The sequence below is a fragment of the Dendrobates tinctorius genome, unplaced genomic scaffold, assembly GCF_039654945.1.
Source record: "Dendrobates tinctorius isolate UK_male_01 unplaced genomic scaffold, ASM3965494v1 ptg000028l, whole genome shotgun sequence".
NCBI lineage: Eukaryota > Metazoa > Chordata > Amphibia > Anura > Dendrobatidae > Dendrobates > Dendrobates tinctorius.
This window is the reverse complement of record NW_027361696.1, coordinates 46,334,966-46,357,899: the sequence shown is the minus strand read 5'-3', so window position 1 is coordinate 46,357,899 and position 22,934 is coordinate 46,334,966.

Sequence of the window (22,934 nt, the reverse complement as noted above, 5' to 3'; positions counted from 1 at the left end):
GACTCAGGTTAAGCTTAAAGTCTGGATTGGTAGTAGTGTTAGGTTAGTTTATTCTTTAGTTTAATACTATTAAGATAAATACAACAGTAAAATGTTTAATGTTTACGAAGTATATTGTATGACATGTTTTGCAAAGCATCTATTATAAAAGAGTTCTCTAAGGTTTATATTATTCCCTTTTCTTTTTTGTTCACCCTTCCTTCCCTTATGAAAAATTAATAAAAATTATTTGAAAAAAAAAAAAAAATATATAGCAAACTGTGGGTCCATTTTCTCCTATTATCCCTTGTGGAAATTGTAAATTTTAAGTTAAAACAGTATTTTAGTGGAAAAAAATGCATTTTTCCTTTCATACATAAATGTTATAAAGTTTTGTGAATAACCTGTAGGCTACAAATGCTCATTATACCCCTAGATGAATTCCTTGAGGGATGTATGGGGTCACTTTTGGGGGTTTCTGCTGTTTTAGTACCTCACCTCTGCAAATAAGACATGATGTCTGCAATCTATTCCAGACAAATTTATATTCCAAATACCAAACGTCGTTTCTTCATTCCGAGCCCTGCCGTCGGTAGAAACAGAACTTTTTGACTACATGTTCATTTAAATCTGAATGGGTCCCTAAAGAAACTGGCTTTTTAAATTTCTCTAACATCATAACAAAATAAAATTAAATTTGAAAAATTATGCAGTTGTAAAGTAGATTTATGAGAAATGTTATTTATTAATTATTTTGTACAGCATGACTAACTGTTTAAGGATATAAAGATTGAAAGTTTGAAAATTGCTAATTTTTTCAAAAGTTTTCACCAACATTTTTTTTTTGGACAATTGAACACAAAACATATCAACCTTAATTTACGACTAACATAAAGTACAATTAGTCACAAAAAAAATCTCAGAATCACTGATATATGTTAAAGAGTTTCAGAGATGTCACAACACGAAGAGGCATTGTCTCTGAAGCATGTCTCTGAAGAGGCAATTTGCACAACATGAAGTGACACTGGTCTGATTTAAAAAAAAAATTGGCCTGGTCATTAGGGTTAAAATTGTCTCTTTCACTAAGAGGTTCATTAACAGGATAAATAAATCAGTCTGGTTTTGGGTGTATTGGCCTTGGATAAAGATATTAGTTCAATTGAATAATAATGGAGGGCTCTGTTCATGAGATACAATAGACTGGAAAGGTAACACTTCTATGGAGCCTTCTAATTTCATTAGTAACTCAGCATTAGAAGAGACAAGCACATACCAGGGACCACCTCAGCCACCTGTAAACACAGGACATTTCTTATGTGAATGACAGGGTTGTCTCCACATACATTTTGTAATCCTTGTCCATACTCAACAAAATGTGATCACTGTCTAATGTAAATGAAGGTGTCCTGATTCCTTGACAAGAAACACATGATATGAGTGTGGAAATAGATACGAAATAGAAAAAAAGGTAATTAGTTAAAACTTAGAATTTTGTAGACATTGAATTTGAATTTATCACATCTCATGTCATGTCTGGTAACAGCAAAGATTGATAATAACTTTATTCCTCAAAGTAACAGACCACAGGGATAAACATTTTCTCAAAACTCAGTAATGTCAGCTATTGTAAAGGAAATACTATTCCCATGAGTAAGTTCAACAAAAAGGTAATTAACCTATTTCCACAAATCAACACAATTATATTTAAAAACTTGATAGAATGAGAGATGGATCATTTATATGGACCCTAAGATTAAATTAGGTTTGGTTTCTAAAGGTACTGTCACACTAAGTGATGCACCAGCGATCCCGACCAGCGATATGACGCGGTCAGGATCGCTGGTACATCGCTAAGTGGTCGCTAGTGAGCTGCCACACAGGCAGATCTCACCAGCGACAACGCAGGGGACGGGGGTCGCTACTTACCTGTCACACCAAGCGATCCTGACGTCCTCCCGCCCAGCTCCACGCTCGTCGCTCGTCTCTCCACAGGAAGCGCCACAGGAAGCTGACGACGAGAAACAGTACTGGACGTTCTCGCGCGATCAGCAATAACCAACGGGGGAGCCGGTCGTAGGTAAGTATCAGACACAGTGATATCGCTAGCAATATCGCTATAACGTCACAAGTTATAGCGATATTGCTAGCGATATCGCTTAGTGTGACAGTACCTTAAGATTGGAATTCATCAAGTTCTTTAGAAGAGCCGATCGCTATGAGTAAAATATCTATATATCAGAAAAAACTCAGAACTCAGCTGAAATTGTGGGTTAGCCTCTACATTAGACCCCATGGTGGTAAATCTTTATTAAATAAAAAAAATCACTTCTTAACATAAAGATATTTTCAAAAACAGTTATAAAAGTTATTGCTGGGAAATACTGTGGTAACTTCTTTTAGTGTTTGTGCGGCAGACCTTAGCCAACAACCTTTCATAATCAATAAAAGTGCAATAAGTTAGTATGTCGAAAGACATTAATATGTCATTATCAAGAATTATTTCACCAGAGATGATAGTAAGAATGTCAGATGTGTCCTTGATAAAAGTTGACATTTATTAACTTGTGTAGGACCCTATATGGTTAAATAGCTTTACTAGAAAACATGGACCCCATCCAAGAGAAAATAAAGTGAGCCGATTGTGCTGTTTCAGGTATTGTCTTTTCTACTCAAGATTAATAGCTCTCATCCTACCCATTTAGTGAATGTATCTTATATCTAATAATTTTGCACACATGCAATTGAAAATTAGAAGTTAAACTTGGATTATACGTCTATGAGAGAAAAATGACTTTACCAAACTGGACAAACTTGTTAAATAGCCATTATAAATCATTACATAACTTGTTTTGTTATATACTTTTTACCTATTTTACCCATCTATGTTGATTTTTATGTATCAAATATCAATATTAGCAAATTCTATCACAATATGAGAAAAACAGACTTAAAACAGAACATTTAATTTGTTCCCTATTTGTATCACACGATAACTTAAATGTAAAAAATAATAATGTATAATACACATGAGAGGAAGAGAGTAAAATATATATTTATAACTCAAATCCTAAATAAAATTAACATATTTTCAGCATTTTCCACTCCATAAACCAGTCAGTTTAAGTAATAATAATAATAATAATAATAATTATTATTATTATTATTATAGTGACACTTTTACTATTATCCAAATGACTTAACATTGTGGCACAATAGATTCTGCAGAGGTCACACTTGTCCTGATCCTTGTAATCTCTCCAGAAACTCAGCATGAGGAAAGATTAGCATATACCCAGGATCCACCTAAAGCGGGAGTCACACACAGCGATCTCGCTAGCGAGATCGCTGCTGAGTCACAACTTTTGTGACGTAACAGCGATCTCTCCAGCGAGATCGCTGTGTGTGACAGCGATCAGTGACCGCCCCCCCTGCCGGTATCGCTGATCGCTGCAAGAAACCTCTGGACATATTTTTGGTCGCTGGTCTCCCGCTGGCCAGCACGCATCGCTGTGTGTGACAGGCGGGAGACCAGCGAACAGCTGTAAAAAATAGAAGCAAAATAAAAAATATAGTTATTCTCACCTTCCGACGTCCCGTTAGGCCATCCCGCCTCTCTCCACGCTCCGTTCCCAGTGATCCTTTGCACGAATGACCGCGAGACTTCGCGCTCCCGCAAGACCGTGACATCTGGCGGTCATTCTCGCAAAGGAGCACTGGGACCGGTGCGTGGAGAGAGGCGGGATGGCTGCGCAGGAAGTCGGAAGGTGAGAATAACAATATTTTTTATTTTGATTCTATTTTTTACAGCGATGGCAAGCGATGCCGGGCACTTGGCATCGCTGTGCTGATCGCTGGTGAAGCTGTCTGTGTGACAGCTCACCAGCGATCACATAGCGACTTACCAGCGATCCTGACACCTTGATATCGGTGTCGGTATCGCTGGTAAGTCGCTGTGTGTGACTCCAGCTTAAGGCTGGAGTCACACATAGCAACTCACCAGCGATCCTGACAATGATATCAATGTGTCAGGATCGCTGGTGAATCGCTATGTGATCGCTGGTGAGCTGTCAAACAGACAGCTTCACCAGCGATCAGCACAGCGACGCCGAGCGCCCGGCGTCGCTGTGCACGTTAGTAACCAGCACGCTGATGCAGGAAGCTGGTAACTAGCGTACACATCGGGTATCTAAGGGACGTGCGTCCCTAGATACCTGATGTGTACGATAGTTACCAGTTGATCGCTGGTCTCCCGCCTGTCACATGCAGCAATGCGTGGTGGCCAGCGGGAGACCAGCGACCAAAAAATGGTCCTGGCCTTTCCTGCAGCGATCAGCGATACCAGCAGGGGGGCCGGTCGCTGATCGCTGTCACATACAGCGATCTCGCTGGTGAGATTGCTGTTGTGTCACAAAAATTGTGACTCAGCAGCGATCTCGCTAGCGAGATCGCTATGTATGTCGGGGCCTTTAGTCAACTGAACACAAAGGGTATTTATATGAAGATGAATGGGTTAATCACCCCAGGAATAGAGATAAAGTGTGATAGATTTAAAATGTATGGCTAGTATGGCTGATATGTTTTAGATATAAATGTATTAATTTGTAACAATAAGTAAAATTCCTGCTTTTATATCAAGCTTACTGACAGTGATAATCGCTTGCTTTGCAGTAACGGCCATTACTGAGCTATTAAAACTTTTTTTTATCCTTTTAGCAAGTTATTTTGATGGAAGATAATCATTAGCAGTGAGCAGTGGATCGTTTGTTTCTACAAAGTTTTATTTAATTGTCTTTTTTATGTCATATCTATCTGCTCAAAATGATCATATATTTTTGCCAAAGAAGAGTCAGGACAACATCGTTAACATAATATGGTGACCAAATTTATTGGGTTTGGACAAGGATTATGTAAAACTTATGGGAACCTTTCTTCTATCTATTTTGTATCTATTTCATATCTATCACACTTCCTATAGGAATATTCCTGAGTGAATATGTAATGCCCTATGTATACAGTCACATTGGGTGGATCCAGGTTGTTTGCTTGGCTCTTCTCATGCTGACTAACTACAGGATTTGGAAGGTTCTGGAAAGGTGTAACTTCTGCCGAGTCCATTGTGTCTCAGGGACAATTCTATGAGGTCAGTTGGATAATAATAAAAGTGGCCTCCATTATTATTCACGTGAACTAATAGATTTATCCCAGAGCAATACGCCTAAAGCCTGACTGGTTTCCGGAAAGAGCAAGGAAGACAAATTTATTTGATCTGGCTCTTAAATTATAAATACATGACAGACAAAAATGATGTTATTTTCTGCATCTCTCTTCTTCCCTCTGATTTACAGATTTTTTTGGTTGTTTTTGACAATTGATTGAAATAAATCAAATTGTCATTATTCTATTGAAAATATTGAAGATACTGGAAATAATTCATTATTTTATAGATATATCTGTACACTTTTATAATAGAAACATTAATGAATAAAACGCCTAAATTCAGATGAACAATAGAGGGAAATCCAAATGAATTATATTTCAGATATACACAAGTACATGACAACTTAGTAAATAGTTAGCATAAAAGTGAAATCTGATGACTATGTAGGGAGATTTGGAGGGAAGCTCCTTACTTACATGTTTTCTTTGGTCTTCACCTACTGAACAGACTTGAATTATGTAAATAAGATTAACACCTAAGATGATGGAAACAATGGCTGGAAAAGCCCTCCCCTTCCAAGTCTGATATAAAGGAGGGTCTTCTCTCTACCCTCATACATTCTCCTAAAGAACATCTTCCTGGATTCTTCTACTTCATAGCCTGCAGCTACAATCAGAAGAAATAAGATAATGGAGAAGTCTACAAAACCTGAATCCCTTTCCACCAACTGCCCAGCTAATACTGATGAAATTGAAATAATTGTAACCATGCAAAACCCACAAACACCAGAGAAGGAGATTGCTGAAGACCTAGGAAAGCGCTGCACTGTTTTGAAAGGTCCCACCAAGGTATTCAATACTTTTGGATTTTGGACTGGGAATTGGTCTTTCCTGGTCAGACTGAGAAAAGATGATTCCTCATTTGATGGACTTTGGCATCTACCAGACAGATGCACATTGGGAAACTCAGAAGCCATAATTTCTTTCATGGCTGATTTATTGGAGGATGAGAATCGCAAGAAAAAATACGAACCTTTCTGCGACAGCTGCTTAATGGAAGGCCATGAATTTGGGGACTGTCCTGACGATCTGGAAGACCTGGAGATTAGAGCAGCCAAGAAGCTTCGAAAGAAGCTTAAATTATAAATACATGACAATGAAGGAATTGAGGGTAAACTGATTAAATTTGCTGATGACACAAAGCTAGGAGGGATAGCTAATACTAGAGAAGAGAGAGAGAGGATTCAAAAAGATTTAAATAAACTGGAGAAGTGGGCAGCAACTAACAGAATGGTTTTTAACAGGGAGAAATGCAAAGTACTACATCTGGGCAATAAAAATGAAAAAAGCATATATAGAATGGGAGGAATAAGGCTAAGTGACAGCACATGTGAAAAAGACTTGGGTATACTAATAGATCACAGACTGAATATGAGTCAACAGTGTGATGCAGCAGCAAAAAAGGCAAATGCAATTCTAGGATGTATTAACAGAAGCATACAGTCTAGATCACGTGAAGTCATTATTTCCCTCTACTCCTCTTTGGTCAGACCTCATCTGGAATATTGTGTCCAGTTTTGGGCACCACATTTTAAAAAAGACATCAACAAACTGGAGCAAGTTCAGAAAAGAGCGACCAGAATGGTGACCGGTCTGCAAACCCTGTCTTATGAGGAAAGGTTGCAGGATTTGGGAATGTTTAGTTTGCAAAAGAGAAGACTGAGAGGAGACTTAATAGCTGTCTACAAATATCTAAAGGGCTGTCACATTGTAGAAGGATCAACTTTATTCTCATTTGCACAAGGAAAGACTAGAAGCAATGGGATGAAACTGAATGGGAAGAGACACAGATTAGATATTAGAAAAAACTTTTTGACAGTTAGAGTGATCAATGAGTGGAACAGGCTGCCACGAGAAGTGGTGAGTTCTCCTTCAATGGAAGTCTTCAAACAGAGGCTGGACAGACATCTGACTGGGATGATTTAGCGAATCCTGCTTTGAGCAGGGGGTTGGACCAGATGGCCCAGGAGGTCCCTTCCAACTCTACGATTCTATGATTCTATGATTCTATGATTAAGATGAGTAAAAGGTAAGAGGACAATACACACCACAATCCATCACTAGGGTCTTCACACCTTGCATACATCTGTTTTTGGGACAATCATCTTGATGTCAGACTTTTATTTATTGTGATTTTTGTAGCAAGCTTGAAAACTTAGAATCTACTGCACACAATATGAACCAGGATTAACCAGGATGAGTTTGGGGCAGAATATATCTTATTACTTTCAATATTATTGAGACCAATAATATCTAAAATGAGACCATTTCCAAAAAACTTGGTGTTTTCCCTGTATATTTTACAAAAATAGGTACATTTGACAATGTTTTGCCTATTGTTTAATTTCATTGTGGTGTAATATTTACATTTTATCCTTATCTTCCCACAGAAAAAATAAAAAGATCCTTGCTGGTGGAGATGACAGAAGAACTGGTGGCAACTGAATTTTGAAAACTAATTCTGCATCCGATCTGTATTTAGAGTCTCTGCCAGTTTTTCCTAAAGCAACAAGATTGAACAAATCGGCAGCTGGACTTTGTGCTGTGGAATGAAACCGAAGACACTTTAATCCTTTGTATATTTTGATAATTTTGTAAAATTTATTACTTCAATAAAACTTGAATTTAATCCAAAAATATTTCTTCCTTTCGTCATCTTTATAACATGACATCTCAATGTAAGTCAGGTTTCTCCAAACCAGTGTCTTATAGGGTTAAATTTGAAGTTTTGGTATTTCTGGGTTATAATTGACTTTGGGTGCAGTGATTATTTTGTGTTTATTTTTTGCAGCAATAAAACAAATATTGGTTAGTTTTTATCTCGTACATTCTCCCAGCTATATCATGTATATATGAGCTGCTCTAGTTTTCTGTTAATGTCAATACACTGTATGTCTTCCCAGGTTCTTCACATATAACGACCACAAAGTTGCAGTTTTTATATAAGAAAGAATCACTTTCTTTGTTTCTAAGTGTGACATTTCTATATAGTGTAAACACCCCCTAAATCTCCGGATCTGTTGTGGTAGAACTGGAGAACTTTCCATGCAGGAATCTACAGAAGTTCAAAACAAGGCAGATAAGGCCTGAAAATGCCACGAGTTAATACAGAAAAATAATTGTCCTGTACTCAAAATCTCCTTGGGTCTTATGACTGTACCTCATCTTATCTTATCTCATCTTATCTCTTATCTTCCTGTACCTCAAGTGGAATTGTGTCATTATGTCATTTGGTTTTCCTGTCCCAAAATGGTCCACGGGTTTAGCAACATAATTTAACAGCTGATGGTCATGTATAAAATGGTGAATTATGTAAATTGTCTCTTCAGAGAGGAAGAGGACTAGAACTCTAGTGCTACCTATTGGAAGCAGCAATCCTAAAAGTCAATGTCGACCCTTTAACAAGCCTTGTTACATGACTTAGGATAAAAGCCAAAACCAGAATCTCAATTTGCAGACCCTGTGTTTCGGGGTAATAAAATGGTAAATGCACATTTACTGTCACGGCCACCTGAGGAAGTCCACAAGAAACGCGCATTGGGGCTGCCTTGTCTGTTGGTTCACAGGGACAGACACTATGTCACTTTATTTACATTGATAATATGTCCCTATATATGTGTGGATGAAGTAACTGCATTATGACTGTATATACAACTTTAAGTGCTGCCACACATAGATTTAGTTGGGACTGTTATAGAATGAATATAAAGTAGATATGACAGGCTCAAACCCCAACTTAGGTGCTCTGGGAAAAAACAAGACTAAAGTATAGGAGTAACCCCGGCACACTAATAACATGAAAGTAAAGTCTTCTCAACGACAGTCTTTAATTGTTGTGATTTTATTGATTGTGATACCTGAGATCGAGTATTGGGACGTGTATCCCTCTGGGGGTCCTCGTCTGTTTTTTCTTCTTCCTCCTCATCTGAAACTGTGTTTGGAGGTGCCGGGGGTTTCTTGCGCGGGTCGAAAAAAGACTTGGGCGGTTTCCCACCGCGTCCTCCTCTGCCGCCTCGTCCAACTTGACCACCATCCGAACCTGAAGAACCTGATGAGCCATATCGGTTTCTGTAGGGGGGACCATCTGGAAGTGTGGTATACCGCCATCTATAGACCTGGTTTTTGAGATAGTCGTCCTGGTCTCTCAGAAACTTGTTCTTTTTTCGTGTTTTCAGTTCATTGGTGTAGTCTTGTAGAGTTTTGTTGGCTCTTGCCTTAAGGCTAGCGAGATCTGTTGGAGAAAGGGTGTTAGTCAACTGATTTTCGATAGCAGCAACCTGATCTTTCACCTTCTGTATATTCTCCTGGAGAAATTTGATGGTCAACACCATTAAATCTATAGAGCACTTATTTAGAATATTTTCAAAAAGTTGACAATATTCCTCATTGTCACTGAAGAGGGTTGGTCGTAACGAGACCCTGAGTCCCCTCGGAATCCGCTGTGCCTTCGTGTATTGAGCTAAAGTATACGCATGCAATTCAAAAGATGAAAGTTTCTTCAATTCCTTTTCATAATCCCTCGATTTCACCTCACGGGTAGGGATATTCAGGAAATTGTCAGTTTCTCTGACCGTAGAAAGAATACTAGATCTTTCTTCTTCGTTGAAGGAGAAGACACCGAAGGAGGCCATGAAAAATTGAGAAAATATGGTTTAGAGGGGGAGACAACTGTCTAAAATAGATCAAATATAAAGTAGATATGACAGGCTCAAACCCCAACTTAGGTGCTCTGGGAAAAAACAAGACTAAAGTATAGGAGTAACCCCGGCACACTAATAACATGAAAGTAAAGTCTTCTCAACGACAGTCTTTAATTGTTGTGATTTTATTGATTGTGATACCTGAGATCGAGTATTGGGACGTGTATCCCTCTGGGGGTCCTCGTCTGTTTTTTCTTCTTCCTCCTCGTCTGAAACTGTGTTTGGAGGTGCCGGGGGTTTCTTGCGCGGGTCGAAAAAAGACTTGGGCGGTTTCCCACCGCGTCCTCCTCTGCCGCCTCGTCCAACTTGACCACCATCCGAACCTGAAGAACCTGATGAGCCATATCGGTTTCTGTAGGGGGGACCATCTGGAAGTGTGGTATACCGCCATCTATAGACCTGGTTTTTGAGATAGTCGTCCTGGTCTCTCAGAAACTTGTTCTTTTTTCTTCAGGGGAAGAGTCTTGAGGAGATCATTTGCATATTCCCAGTGCCTTCTGGGATAAGTGAAGAGTCTCCGCGAGCTCAACGATCACTGGGTTTTGGCCGTTGCAGCTGAAAAGAGGAAATCGGAAAACCAGGGGAAGAGTCTTGAGGAGATCATTTGCATATTCCCAGTTCCTTCTGGGATAAGTGAAGAGTCTCCGCGAGCTCAACGATCACTGGGTTTTGGCCGTTGCAGCTGAAAAGAGGAAATCGGAAAACCAGGGGAAGAGTCTTGAGGAGATCATTTGCATATTCCCAGTTCCTTCTGGGATAAGTGAAGAGTCTCCGTGAGCTCAACGATCACTGGGTTTTGGCCGTTGCAGCTGAAAATAGGAAATCGGAAAACCAGGGGAAGAGTCTTGAGGAGATCATTTGCATATTCCCAGTGCCTTCTGGGATAAGTGAAGAGTCTCCGCGAGCTCAACGATCACTGGGTTTTGGCCGTTGCAGCTGAAAAGAGGAAATCGGAAAACCAGGGGAAGAGTCTTGAGGAGATCATTTGCATATTCCCAGTGCCTTCTGGGATAAGTGAAGAGTCTCCGCGAGCTCAACGATCACTGGGTTTTGGCCGTTGCAGCTGAAAAGAGGAAATCGGAAAACCAGGGGAAGAGTCTTGAGGAGATCATTTGCATATTCCCAGTTCCTTCTGGGATAAGTGAAGAGTCTCCGCGAGCTCAACGATCACTGGGTTTTGGCCGTTGCAGCTGAAAAGAGGAAATCGGAAAAACAGGGGAAGAGTCTTGAGGAGATCATTTGCATATTCCCAGTTCCTTCTGGGATAAGTGAAGAGTCTCCGCGAGCTCAACGATCACTGGGTTTTGGCCGTTGCAGCTGAAAAGAGGAAATCGGAAAACCAGGGGAAGAGTCTTGAGGAGATCATTTGCATATTCCCAGTGCCTTCTGGGATAAGTGAAGAGCAGGTGATGTACGACCACAAATAGCAGGACGTCTCATCACAGACATGCTCAGTAAGGTGATCTCTGGACATAGACTCCAGAGTACCAGTCTGCAGCTGTATATCAGTGGTTACTAAGGACATGGCTGGAGAACCAGCAGTAACTAAGCATACACAACGAGCTGAGAAAGACACTGGGACCAATGTCTATGCTGAGCAGCACCCGCAGTGGCCGAGCCCAGGTAGGAGGCCACAGAGGCAGGAAAGGCTGGGGATCTATCCAGTGCAGTGGGAAAATTCAAACACCCACTACTGGAAAAATCCAATGTACAGAGTCCGGACTCCACTCCTGCCTCACCGCCGACAGATTTGTGAAGAACTCTTGTTGCTGGAATATTGCAGCAGCAATCCTGTCTCCTGTGACCCCTCTCCACAGTGCCCCACCTTCCCTCCATAAGCTAAGTTTGCACAATAAGATGGACCGTAATTTTTAAAATTTTTTCCCTTATTTTCCTCCCCAAGATTTGTGGTGTGTCTTATGGTCAGTACATCCTTGTAGTCTGAAAAGTTCCGTAATTTTTTCCCTATTTGTATTATGCTATACATTTTTTATGGAAAAAATAATTATGCATAACACATATGAGAGGTTGAGAAATGTAACAAATATATTTATGTATAGTTGAAATTCTAAATAAAATAAATACTCTGTCCCTGTTTTCCTCTCCAGAAACCAGTCAGGTATTGCTGCATTGATTTGAGCTGTAATTCCCTCTGTTATTATGAAATTGACCTTGGAGAATTGTCCATTAGACATAACAGACTCTTTTGACGGTGCGCCGACCTGCGCCAAACGCAACCTGCTGCAGTTTGGTTGCGTCGGCGCACCGTCAAAAAGGCGCATGCGCCGCCAAACGCATACTGTGCACGGCCTGCGCCCCCTGTGATAAAGATAGGGGACGTAGGGCGCATGCAGCGTCATGCGCCGGTGGGCGGAGCTACCGGCGGGGCGCGGCAGGGGGCGGGGCTTAGCGGCGGCCGTGCGCAGGCTGTCGCTGCGCTCATAAACGCTAGTGTGAAACTAGCCTTAGTGCACAAATTTTAGGTTATGGATTGAACAGATAGGTAGGTCAATAGATGAGGATTTTAGGTAGAAGATACTCAAAAATAATAGACAGATTATAGGATCAACAGCTAGATACTGTAGATATGGTTGCTTGGGACAAGATACAAGACCTGAGACATTAAACAATACACCTGCCAGATCATCATATTTGGTCCCGGATAGGGGTCCATATTTTCCAGTATAGCCATTTACATAAATTAGATCCTACATATATTTTCAATACTGTAATATATCCTCCATTATTATACCTTTTACCCCCAAAGAGTGGTTTGCATGTTAATGACAGACCAATTTTTACAATTCTGACCACTGTCGCTTTATATGATAATAACTCTGGAATGCTTCCATGGATCCTGGTGATTGTGACATTGTTTTCTCAAGACATTTTGTTCCTCATGAAAGTGGTACAATTTCTTTGATAATACTTGCGTTTATTTGTGAAAAAAATGGAAATATGGCGAAAATGTTGAAAATTTCTCAATTTTCCAACTTTGAATTTTCATGCCCTTAAATAGTTACATAACATAGTAACATAGTTTTGAAGGCTGAAGGAAGATCTTATGTCCATCTAGTTCAGCCTAAATCACAGAGATATGTCACATAAAATACTTGATAAGTAACATTTCCCACATGTAGGTTTACTTTACATCAGCACAATTTTGGAACCAAAATTTTTTATTGTTAGGAAGTTGTAAGGGTTACAGCGATTTCTCATTATTACAACTCCATTTTTTTAGTGACCACATCACATTTGAAGTCACTTTGAGGGGTCTATATAACAGAAAATACCCAAACGTGACACCATTCTAAAAACTGCACCCCTCAAGGTGCTCAAAAACACATTCCAGAAGTTTATTAACCCTTCAGGTGCTTCACAGGAGTTTTTTGAATGTTTAAAATAATGAACATTGAACTTTATTCGCAAAAAATTTTAATTCAGATCCATTTTTTTTATTTTACCAATGGTAACAGGAGAAACTGGACCCAAAAGTTATTGTGCAATTTCTCGTGCACACGCTGATACCACATATATGCAGGTAAACCACTGTTTGGGTGCATAGCTGGGCTCGGAAGAGAAGGAGCACCGTTTGACTTTTCAGTGCAAAATTGGCTGGAATTGAGACACCATGTTGCATTTGGAGAGCCCCTGATGTGCCTAAACAGTGAAAAACCCCCACAAGTGACACCATTTTGGAAAGTAGACCCCATAAGGAACTTGTCTAGATTTGTGGTGAGCACTTTGAATCATCAAGTGCTTCACAGAAGTTTATAATGTAAAGCCGTAAAAATAGAAAAGCATATTTTTTCCACAAAAATGATTTTTTCACCCCCAATTTTTTATTTTCCCAAGGGTAACAGGAAAAATTGGATGCAAAAGTTGTTGTGCAATTTGTCCTGAGTATGCCGATACCCCATATGTGGAGGTAAAGCACTATTTGGGTGCATGGCAGAGCTCGGAAGGGAAGGAGTACTGTTTGAATTTTTCAACGCAAAATTAGCTGTAATTAAAATCGGACACCATGTCGCGTTTGGAGAGCCCCTGATGTGTCTAAATGCAGTGATCATTTTGACACCATGGATGTGTCACAGAATGTTATGCCATTGGGCAGTGAAGACAAAATAACTACATTTTTACCGTCAACATTTTTTTTAAGTCAAAGATTTTAGATTTTCACACAAGTGGTAAAAATGGCAGCCAAATTAGTCCCACAATTTCTACTGAAAGTGGCAATTCCCCATATGTGGCTATACAGTGCTACTTAATCATGCAGAGAGACTTGGGAGGAATGGAGAGCTATTTGCCTATTCAAGAGAATGGGTCTGTGCACATGTCAGTGTGTTTCCACGGATGGTGTGTTCATGGGCAAAACACGCTGACATGTCCATTTTATAATGTTAGCATTTGCCACAAAAAATCTGCGCATGTTCATACACATAACATATATGGATATCATCCATGTGACACGCATCAATGCTGGGAAGAAGAGTTACAGTAAGCACTGATCCCCGGTGTCGGGTGCTGAACTTTGCTCTCATCATTGTCCCCTGCTTCTGCCGATTGCTGGCAGAGCAGGGGAGAATGATAAAAACCATGTTCAGCACTCAGCACTGGGGAAAGGCACTTACTGTAAAGCTTCTTCCCTGACACCCATCCTTGTGGTAGGGATGTGGCACATGCATGCCAGACGTGTGCCACAAGTATTAAAAGTAGTGTTGAGCATTCCGTTACCGCAAATATCGGGTATCGGCCGATATTCGCGGTATCGGAATTCCGATATTGAGTTCCGATACTTTTTGCATATCAAATACCGGAATCGGAAGTTACCATAATGCTATGAGCCAGTTTGATTTGATTCAGCCAATGACAATCCTCAGAAGTGTGGGCACATCCTGTTAGGCATGTAGGTGTTAGGAATCTGGGTCCTTCTATGCCTATGCAGCAACCCAGATTCTCACATTTATCTCCAGAGGCTAAGTCCTTTTTCCCAGCTTCTGAGCATGCTCACGGGACGAGCTCTCATTGGAGTTCAGGAGTCAGGTGCTCAAGTCCTGCTCCTGATTTCATTGGTTCTGCTCTGGGCTCTGGAGATTTCCGGAAGGTCCCGTACGCTATAAAAAAATGCGCATGGCTGTTCCGCCATGCGCTAGTATTTTCGTACTGCTGCTGTGTGTATGGTGATGGATGCTTGGACTGGTGACTGACTCATTAAGAAACTCCTTCCCTCTGATAATACGTCTGTGAGAGTGTGTGGGATTCAGTCTTTAGCAGCGGTTTCTACATCTGCCGCACGGTGGACCCCGGGCGGTGAACACGCTTTATTTATATTTTTATTTAGCGTGTTCCACCGACCATAACATAATACTAGCGCCAGGGTCTGGCTAAAGATGGCAGACCAGCAGCAACTGTTGCAGTGCGTGCAACAGCTCGAGGCTCACTTGGCTACTCTTGAGAGGGCCCTCGCAGCTTTGCAGGCCACAGATGCTGCTGTCCAGGCACTTATGGACGTGGTAGGGCGTATGTCCATGTCCGCCCTTGTGCCGACAGTTGCCTGCCTCCCGTTGCCCGAAAAATATTCTAGGGATGGCGCCTCCTGCAGGGGTTTTATCAGCCAGTGCTCGATCCATCTGGAGCTGCTGTTTGCGCAATTCCCTATAGAGCGGGCCAAGGTTGCCTTTATTATATCCCTACTGTCGGGCAAGGCGCTGGAATGGGCTACGCCGCTATGGGAGCATGGTGACCCGGAAGTTCCGACCGTGGCTAATCTGCTAACAGCTATCAAGCAGGTGTTTCTCAGTCCACGGGTGACACACAATACCTCTCTCCAACTGCTTGCCTTGTCTCAGGGATCACTCTCAGTCAGCCAATACGCCGTCCGTTTTCGGACACTGGCATCTGAGTTACAGTGGTCTGACAAGGCATTGATCCCAGTTTTTTGGAGACGATTAGCAGAGCACGTGAAGGATGCTCTCTCCACTAGAGAGATCCCTACCACTCTGGAGGAGCTAATCTCCATCTCCTCCCGTATCGACCTCCATTATTCGGAGCGTGGTATGGAGCATGCTCACTCCCAACGGAGAGGTATTCCGGCCCCCAAATTCTTTGAGCCCCTGGACCTACCCGAGCCAGAGGTTCTACCTCCCGAGCCCATGGAGGTGGCTCACGCCATTTCTGAGACATGTCCGGCTCAAGAGTCCATAAGCGGTTGTCACCATCCACTCGCTGCTTCCCAGGAAGACAGCGCCCCGCAATGGTCTGACTGTGAGTCGGTAGGCGAGACTTTTGTTCCTCCTCGCCAGCGGCCTAAAGTTCTCACGTGGGCACACGCGCCAAATGTGGACAGCCATCGTGGCTATATGCAGACCACGAAGTCACTGGCCGGTTCGTATTGGTGGCCGCACAGGGCTCGGGATGTAAAAAAGTTCATTCGGGCATGCACCCTATGTGCTCGGGACAGCCTTCCCGAACGGAGTGTGGCTACACCCGCCGATACACGGCGGCACCTTCCTAAAACTCCCGCTCCCATTGTCTCCCGAATGTCCCTCTTGAGACCTCTTGAAGAATTGTCCATTAGACATAACAGACACTTCAGAGTTCACACTTGTCCTGATCCTTGTAATCCCATTGGTAACTTAGCACAAGAAGAGACAAGAAAATACCCAGGATCCACCTAAGTCTACTGTACATTAAAGGGGGTTTTACACATAGCGATATCGCTAGCAATATCGCTAAAGCATCATCGATTTTGTGACGCAGCAGCGATATTGCTAGCGATATCGCTATGTGTGATACTTACCTCCAACCGGCTCCCCGCTGTCTGTCGCTGATCGCGCGAGATCGTGCAGCTCCATTTCTCGTCAGGCGCTTCCTGCTGGGCTTCCTGCTGGCGCCGGCGCCTGTGTGGCAGCTCACTAGCAACCATTTAGCGTTGCACCAGCGATCCTGACCTTGTCGTATCATGGTCGGGATTGCTGGTGCATCGCTAAATGTACAGGGGGCTTTAGGGTATTTTATCGATAGAAGAATTGGTTAATCAACACAGGAACAGACATTAGTAAGTGTGATATATTTATAGATAAGTAGGTACAAAATAAAAAAGTCACCATATGATTTACATTGACAGTATCAATATTATTGATATCCAGTAGGAAATTATCACTGATAGATAAAAATTGTGTAAAGCATATAACACGTAACACATTTGTTTAGTTTGGTGAAATCATAACTGTTTTTAATACCTATAATCCAAGGTTCAGTTCTAATTTTCAACTATATGAGTGCACAAATTTTAGGTGATGGATTGAAGAGATAGATAGGTCAATAGATGAGCTTTTTAGGTAGAAGATACTCAAAAATAATAGACAGATGATAGGATCAACAGCTAGATACTGTAGATATGGTTGCTTGGGACAAGATACAAGACCTGAGACATTAAACAATACACCTGCCAGATCATCATATTTGGTCCTGGATAGGGGTCCATATTTTCCAGTATAGCCATTTACATAAATTAGATCCTACATATATTTTCAATACTGTAATATATCCTCCATTATTATACCTTTTACCCCCAAAGAATGGTTTGCATGTTAATGACAGACCAATTTTTAGAATTCTGACCACTGTCCCTTTATATGATAACTCTGGAATGCTTCCATGGATCCTGGTGATTGTGACATTGTTTTCTCAAGACATTTTGTTCCTCATGAAGTGGTACAATTTCTTTGATAATACTTGCGTTTATTTGTGAAAAAAATGGAAATATGGCGAAAATGTTGAAAATTTCTCAATTTTCCAACTTTGAATTTTCATGCCCTTTAATAGTAACATAACATAGTAACATAGTTTTGAAGGCTGAAGGAAGACCTTATGTCCATCTAGTTCAGCCTAAATCACAGAGATATGTCACATAAAATACATAATAAGTAACATTTCCCACATGTAGGTTTACTTTACATCAGCACAATTTTGGAACCAAAATTTTTTATTGTTAGGAAGTTGTAAGGGTTACAGCGATTTCTCATTATTACAACTCCATTTTTTTAGTGACCACATCACATTTGAAGTCACTTTGAGGGGTCTATATGATAGAAAATACCCAAAGTGACAATATTCTAAAAATTGCACCCCTCAAGGTGCTCAAAACCACATTCAAGAAGTTTATTAACCCTTCAGGTGCTTCACAGGAATTTTTTGAATGTTTAAAAAATGAACATTTAACTTTATTCTCAAAAATGTTTAATTCAGATTCAATTTTCTTATTTTACCAATAGTAACAGGAGAAATTGGACCCCAAAAGTTATTGTACAATTTGTCCTGAGTATGCTGATACCCCATTTTAAAGAACTGTTTGCGTGCATGGCAGAGCTCAGAAGGGAAGGAGCTCGGTTTGAATTTTTCAACGCAAAATTGGCTGTAATTAAATTCGGACGCCATGTCGCGTTTGGAGAGCCAATTTCTTATGAGTACGCTTATACCCCACATATGCAGGTAAATTACTGTTTGGGTGCATGGCAGAGCTCAGAAGGGTAGGAGTGCCATTTGACTTTTCAGTGCAAACTTGGCTGGAATTGAGATCAGATGCCATGTTTCATTTCGAGAGCCCCTGATGTGCGAAAACAGTGGAAACCCCCAAAAGTGACACCATTTTGGAAAGTAGACCCCATAAGGAACTTGTCTAGATATGTGGTGAGCACTTTGAATACCCAAGTGCTTCACAGAAGTTTGTAATGTAGAGTCGTAAAAATAAAAAATCATATTTTTCCACAAAAATGAATTTTCACCTCCAATTTTTTTATTTTCCCAAGGGTAACAGGAGAAATGTTAGCTCCTCGCTAGACAAGGCAGGATTCCCGGAGTGGACCCTCTGGACCGTGGCACAGAGTGGCCCCGGACGAGCAACCAGGTGGACCCGACCCCTATACAGGGACCGTTAGGAGCAGGTCCAGGGGTTCGAATGCCACGGTGGCCGGTACCAATAGGGGCGGCTTGGAATGGAGTGCTGAGATGAACACAGAAGAGCGGGAATGAAGTGGGACTGCCTAAGTAGACACGAGTAGGGAGGACTGGAATAAGACAGCAGGTGGCACCACGGTTAGGCAGGACTGGAGTCAGACAGCAGGTACGGACATAGGCAGGACTGGAGTCAGACAGCGGGCACGGACACGGAAGGCAGGACTGGAGTCAGACAGCAGGTATGGACAAGGAAGGCAGGACTGGAGTCAGACAGCAGGCATGGACACGGAAGGCAGGACTGGAGTCAGACAGCAGGTCTGCAAGGAAGCACAAAGTAATCAGTGGGTGGCAGCCTAATGCACGGCGACCACAGGACCTAGAATGCTGTAGAACAACAACGATCAGGCGCCTCTACTATGGGACAGCGGCCTGATATAGTGTCATGTCGGACGCTGTTCACACCACAGCATCCGGCAGGCAGAGGTAGTTCCACCTCCAGCCACTATAGCCTCAGTGGCGCCGGCCTGATCTTCAGGCTCTCGGGGGTTAATCCTGCTGGAGACCAGGTTGGATGGTTAGTCACGCCCACGGTCTTTAAATAGTCATGCTGGCCTATGGGCGTCGCCGATTATAGCTTGTGTTTCATACCAAGTGGTTCCGGTCTGGAGTGGAGGTGTTCTAGAGAGAGAGTTTCATATCTGGTGTCGTATGATCCGTCGTTATCCTTTCTCCTTCCCATATTTGTGTTTAGTTGTGCCCTGTTCACATTACTGTTTATTCCTGTGTGTGTGCGGTGCAGTGCAGTTTAAGTTCTCCCTGTCTGTCATTATTTGTGTGGGAGCTTTGGTGGTGACTTCTCACTGGGTGGAGGGTGGAGGGTTAAGTGCAGGGCTGAGCAGGAGATAAGGAAAGGTCGGAGGCTCAGGCATTTGCACCTTCAGCAAAAACCCTGGGTTGAGGGTCAGACAGGGTTTCCCCTAGTAAAGGGACACCACAGGGGCCCCGGGTATTTCAGCCTTAGTTGAACTAAGCCCCCGTGACATTATAATCGGCCCACATTTTTTCAGGAGTCCATGGATCCATTAGATTCCATAACCCGCCAGTTGGCGGCGCTGTCCATACAGGTCTCCGAGTTGAATGGGGCAGTTCAGCAGCAGGGCCTGGTAGTAGCAAAGGTGCAAACGGCATCTGCAGGTATCGGTGCAGAGCCGAAGTTTCCGCTGCCAGAACGATTTTCAGGCGATCGCAGCAAATTTGTCGTATTTCGGGAGGCCTGCAAATTATACTTCCGCATGCGCCCTATCTCCTCTGGTAATGAGGCCCAGCGAGTAGGGCTGGTGTTGTCATTACTGAGTGGTGACCCCCAAGCATGGGCATTTTCCTTACCACCTGACTCTGCTACATTTCATTCGGTCGACAATGTTTTTTCTGCCCTCGGGCTCATTTACGATGACCCTGACCGACTGGCTCTAGCGGAATCTAAAATCCGCGCCCTCCGCCAGGGGGAGCGCTTGGCAGAAGACTATTGTTCGGAATTTCGCCGCTGGGCTGTAGACACACAGTGGAATGACCCAGCACTGCGGAGCCAGTTTATTCATGGGGTATCAGGGAGGGTGAAACAAGCCCTCCTGATGTATGAGACTCTGGCATCATTGGAGTCTGCCATGAGTTTGGTGATACGTATTGATCGCCGTTTTCGTCAGGGGGCACAGGAGACGCTACCTCTGGGGGAAAACAGAGGTGCAGGTGTGGTTGAAGTAGATGAGTCCCCTGAACTTATGCAGATTGCTGGCGTGGCACAGGTTCAGCCTCGCGCTCCGGGATTCCGGAAGCCCGGAGCATGTTTCTACTGTGGTAAAGGAGGTCATTATGTTAACGTTTGCCCGGTACTACCTAAGAGGGTCACACCGGCGGAAAACTGTTAAGCTCAGAGGGTATGGAGGAGACCCAACTGAGCGTATGCATATCCTCCATGATGGTATCTCAATGTATGCTCCCTGCCAAGGTTATTGTCGCCGGCAGAGAGCTACCTATATCAGTGTTTGTGGATAGCGGTTCCGCCACCAATCTCATAGATGAGGAGTTTGCACACACCGCCGGGTTTAAGATTGAAAAACTTCCTCACCCCATACAGGTGGTGACCATTAATGCTGTTCCCCTCCCTCAAGGGGAGATTACTGAGTTTGTGGCAGAGGTGAAACTCCACATTGGGGTCCTACATTCTGAGTCGGTTACATGTAGGGTCCTCCGTAATCTCCCAGCTCAAATGGTCCTGGGTTTTCCATGGCTGTCCAGGCACAACCCGGTAATTGATTGGAAAACTCAGGACATAGTACAATGGAGTGGTTTCTGCCAAGACAATTGCTTGGCCACATGTGTGTCCGCCGTGACGCCCAGCCTGCCGGAGGCTTTGCAGGATTTCGCGGATGTTTTCTCTGAGAAGGGTTGCTCAGAACTGCCTCCACATAGAGCCTATGACTGTGCTATTAGGTTAAAACCCGGGGCCAAATTACCTAAGGCCAGGATGTTTAATATTTCTGGTCCTGAGAGACAAGCTCTGAAAGACTACATCGCGGAGAGTCTGAGCAAAGGTCACATCCGGCCTTCGTCCTCGCCTGTAGCCGCGGGGTTTTTCTTCATTAAAAAGAAAGATGGGGGGTTACGCCCGTGTCTGGATTTCCGAGAGTTAAACCAGATTACTATCCGTGATCCCTACCCAATGCCGTTGATCCCAGATTTGTTCAACCAGGTAGCGGGGGCAAAATGGTTTTCCAAGCTGGACCTCAGGGGGGCGTATAACCTCATAAGGGTCCGTCAGGGGGATGAGTGGAAGACGGCGTTTAACACTCCTGAGGGTCATTTTGAGAGTCTGGTTATGCCGTTTGGGTTGACCACCGTGCCTGCCGTTTTCCAACATTTTATTAATGATGTCTTTGCTCATGTCCTGGGGAGATTTGTGATTGTATACCTGGATGATATCCTCATTTATTCTAGCGATCGGGACACTCATTTGCAGCATGTTAGGCAGGTGTTACAGTTGCTCCGGGAGAACCAGCTCTATGCTAAGCTGGAAAAATGTTTATTTTTTGTCCAGGAGTTGCCCTTTTTGGGATATATTGTGTCCGCAGCTGGTTTTAAAATGGACACCGCTAAGGTGCAAGCGGTGTTGCAATGGGAGAGGCCGGAGAGTCTGAAAGCACTCCAGCGGTTCCTTGGGTTTGCGAATTATTATAGGAAATTTATAAAACACTTTTCGACTGTCGCCAAACCGCTCACGGACATGACAAAAAAGGGTGCCGATCTGGCGAACTGGCCTGAGGTGGCTATACGTGCATTTGAGCGTCTGAAGAATAGTTTTGCTTCAGCCCCCATTCTGGTGCAACCAGACGTGTCTAAACCTTTTGTGGTAGAGGTTGATGCGTCGGAGGTGGGAGTGGGGGCAGTACTGTCTCAAGGCTCGTCCTTGAGCGAGATGCATCCATGCGCCTACTTCTCCAAGAAGTTGTCGCCGGCCGAACGGAATTATGATATCGGCAACAGGGAGTTGTTGGCCATCAAACTGGCTTTTGAGGAATGGCCACACTTCTTGGAGGGGGCGGCTCACCAGGTCACAGTTATCACCGACCATAAGAATCTGCTCTACCTGGAGTCGGCCAAGCGTCTGTCTCCTAGGCAGGCTCGCTGGGCATTGTTTTTTACTCATTTCAATTTTCTTGTGACGTACCGTCCCGGGGCTAAAAACACCAAGGCGGATGCTTTGTCTAGGTGTTTTCCGGGGGGAGAACCTCGGGAAGAGCCGGTACCCATCCTCCAGAAAGGGGTAGTGGTCTCGGCTCTCACGACTGAGGTAGAGGCGGAGATTGCCGAGGCCCAAGAGGAGGTACCACCAGGACTTCCCGCCAACAAATCATTTGTACCCCTGCATCTTCGGCCTAAGGTGTTGAAGGAACACCACGATTCGGTACTGGCTGGTCACCCAGGGGTGAAGGGCACCTTAGAGCTGGTATCGCGTCGTTTCTGGTGGCCCAAAATCCGGCAGGACGTGGTCTCGTACGTGGCAGCTTGCATCACGTGCGC